The sequence below is a fragment of the Macrobrachium nipponense genome, chromosome 8, assembly GCF_015104395.2.
Source record: "Macrobrachium nipponense isolate FS-2020 chromosome 8, ASM1510439v2, whole genome shotgun sequence".
Taxonomy (NCBI): domain Eukaryota; kingdom Metazoa; phylum Arthropoda; class Malacostraca; order Decapoda; family Palaemonidae; genus Macrobrachium; species Macrobrachium nipponense.
In genome coordinates this window covers 117,428,839-117,432,275 of record NC_087203.1, presented here as the reverse complement: position 1 = coordinate 117,432,275, position 3,437 = coordinate 117,428,839, and the positions used below count along the sequence as shown (strand labels likewise).

Genomic DNA, 3,437 nt, shown 5'->3' with positions numbered 1-3,437 from the left:
CCAAAAGGCTCAGAGTTAAATCAATAATACAGTACGCCAGTTTCTTGTATCATACATTAACCAAAACAGAGCCTACACGAATGAAATGAAATAAACCAGTACGAAATAAGATACAATTATATCTCGAAAATGAGCCTATATACATCATCACTAGCAATCCAATATCTGGGACATTTTAGGTTCAAACTTTCCTCCATTTGTTCAGCCAATGACAATGGTTGTTTTGGTTCCAAAAATAGTCTTTATTATTATGTTAATAATATACATCGCACGGAGATTCATTTATATCTGCACTCGGTTAACAGGATTAGATAGGCGTACATAGTCTTCTACATCTACTTAGGCATAGTCATCAAATTTTGGCTTCATACAAAGCAGGGACAAGTCAAGTTATCTAAGGAGCCTTCTAATGGTAACCTGTCATCAAATTTAACCAAATTCTAAACGCTAACATGTTTAAGGTCTCTCCTCGCCCTAACTAATGAAGAATTTAGTTTTGTAATAGTTTCCCATAAGTATATGGTTTTCTGTAGTACTGTTTCTCGCAGTTTCCTGCGACCCCCGTAATGGATTCAAAACAGTTAACAGATAATATATATTATATTCAAACCCCATAGATATAGTATCGGGAAATTTAAATCTATCCAATTAATCTTTCAAGATATCAAATACTATAGTAATGCTGATATGTACGATTACGTTGTAATCATTACCCGGCTACCTTCCTAATAGGTATATTCCCTCTTGTATTGAGCCGAATCTAGTCAACATGGTACTAGAAGCTTTCAATGTCCTTAAGGACTATGCCTCACTTGTTGCATTGGTTAGGAGTGGTATTAAGAACTTTATATATACGTTACAATTACAGGTGATGGAAAATATGGCGATAAAAAAAAAAGATATTATTGTTATGTTCGTGTAGGAAAGTGTAGCAAATTTATGTTTAAAATTTATTTTCAACTAACAAGGGCTCTTCTCAGAGGTGAACCTCACAGACCTAGGCTACCATAATACGAATTATTTCATTGGCCTAATGATCTACGTAGATGCCCAGTTCACAAGCATAATAAGAATGGACAATGTTATCTTGTTAACACATGCACGGAATCCCACAGAACAGAAACGCCTCCCATTGTATGACTTACTGATAACCTACTGTGATAATTAGTGCCATGATTATAATTGTTTTCACGTCTGACTGGCAGCTACAGCGAGAGCCATTAAGTCTGGTGTTACTCACCCGCGTGTGTACAGTCATTCACCACATTGAGTATTTTTTTTTTCTTTTTTACAAAAGTGAGGATATTTTTTTCAACGATTCAAGAATTTAAGAATGCAGTGCGCTCATTAATTTAGTGAAGAAAACATACATGGAGGAGTTATTTCAAACGGAAGCTTCAAGTAAAAGTGCGAACCGGGCCAGAAATGAATGATGGACATGCTGAAACCGAGTTTGTTTATAAAGCCATCATACTTTCTGCTTAGAGATATTTTGAAGAGAGCTTAGATATATTCTAAAAGTGAACTTCACGTGATATTTAAAAGGCTAAATTAATGTAGCTGAGCACTGTACGCATAGGCCTATCTACATATCTTCATACATTCAACGAGTTGTAGCCCAAACTTTTATAATAAATTGCCTTGCTGGGCCACTCTTATTCTATAGGCCTACTTTTACGGAATAACATCGAATGGGCTGCCAAGAACAGGTTAAATAAAAGATATCAGTTACTATAGATTGTTCACTGATTTCTGGTCAACAGAAACACTACAAGACTTAATTCCAGACCTACGCTATTGTAACTGTGGAATCAGCGTATATAAACTTAAAAATAGACCCATTATAATGTATATTGATACGGTTTTCTCTTCATTTTAATGCTCAAACAGATGAAATTGGACGAAACATAACAAAATATATATCACTGAAGCCCAAAGCCCACCTCTCTCTCTCTCTCTCTCTCTCTCTCTCTCTCTCTCTCTCTCTCTCTGTCAGATAAAATCCTAAGGCAATGACATGCTTTTCATTCTTAATTTTTAATATAATTTTTGCTTGTTTTCAGGCTCATATATATAAATACACGGATGTATGGTACTAGACTTGTAATTAGCAGCTAAGTTGTGTAACAATATAAAACTATATCCAAGAATTCACATATAAAAAAAAAATTTCTCGTGAAGTTGACAAACAAAGTGACCATGTTGCAGTGTAGGAAAGAATTCCTCGTGGTCATTTTAGCAAGCACTTTAACTGTGGCTCCAAAATCAGCCCTTGGATCGGGTAAGTGTTCTCGCTTGTATGTCTCTGAGGTGTCGGTAAGATTTAAAGAATTTTTTTTTATTCGAAAGAGTTGCAAAAAATGGGAGTCCTACACTTAACACAACGACAAATATGTCACAAACACAGTCTTATAAACTTGTCACAATATATATCCCAAACACGTTGAAACCACGGTAACTACCGTAAGTGAAGAATGTTTCTTGATTTCGTGAAATTTAGGCTTTCTGTGCAATGACTGGATCAATGAACCTTTGAAAAATGCTGGATAAACATATGTAACACTGGTTACAGCTGACTTCCATTCAACATGTTTCTGATGCGTGTGCCATAAGTTTGCTGACAGGTTTTATACCGTTACTTGCGAGTGATTAGTAAGCTGACTTGTATTCAACATGTTTGTGAGGTGTGTGCCATAAGTTGCTGACAGGTTTTACACGTTATTGCAGTGATTGATAAGCTGACTTGTATTCAACATGTTTGTGAGGTGTGTGCCATAAGTTGTTGACATGTTTTATATGTTTGCAGTGCTTAATAAGATAACTTGTAGTAAGCAATGGTTATTTTTGTACTAATTAATTTATTCACTGTTCCGTCCTTGACGGGGTCCACTTAGAGAGAGAGAGAGAGAGAGAGAGAGAGAGAGAGAGAGAGAGAGAGAGAGAGAGAGAGAGAGAGTTGCATTACTTACAGTACACGCTTATAGCACCTGAATAAAAGCAAGTATAAATTTACCATGATACAACTAAACCATTGCATGAAACTTTGCAGTCTTTGGAACACTGCAGAGACTGAGAGAGGTAGACGACGCCCTTATCCACGCTGAAAAATCCCCTAGATGATCTCTACAATTCTGATCGAGACGGTCCATTGGAACAACAACATCTGAGACGACATCTACGTCCTTAGAGCCTACAGAGTCTTCACGGGAAACAAGTAGCTCATTATTAACATCTACTGCTACTCCTTCGTCATTTTCAACAAGTGGAACTTCCACCAAAGGACCAACTACTCACCTTTCGGAGACTACATCTACATCCTCAGAGCCTACAGAGTCATCACAGGAAACAATAAGTTCATCATTGACAGTTACTGATACTCCGTCATTTTCAACAATTGAACCTTCTACCAACAGACCAAGTGCTTTGCCTCCCACGAT

At 36.7% G+C, this 3,437-nt stretch overlaps 1 long non-coding RNA gene across 1 annotated transcript; it reads left to right on the top strand.

Moving 5' to 3' along the window:
* Nucleotides 1–1,198: 1,198 nt before the first annotated feature.
* LOC135222995 (uncharacterized) lies at nucleotides 1,199–3,130 on the top strand. The gene is made up of 3 exons (XR_010316414.1): nucleotides 1,199–1,270; nucleotides 2,064–2,281; nucleotides 3,050–3,130. It is a non-coding gene; the product is annotated as an uncharacterized LOC135222995 (long non-coding RNA).
* The last annotated feature ends 307 nt before the right edge of the window (nucleotides 3,131–3,437 follow it).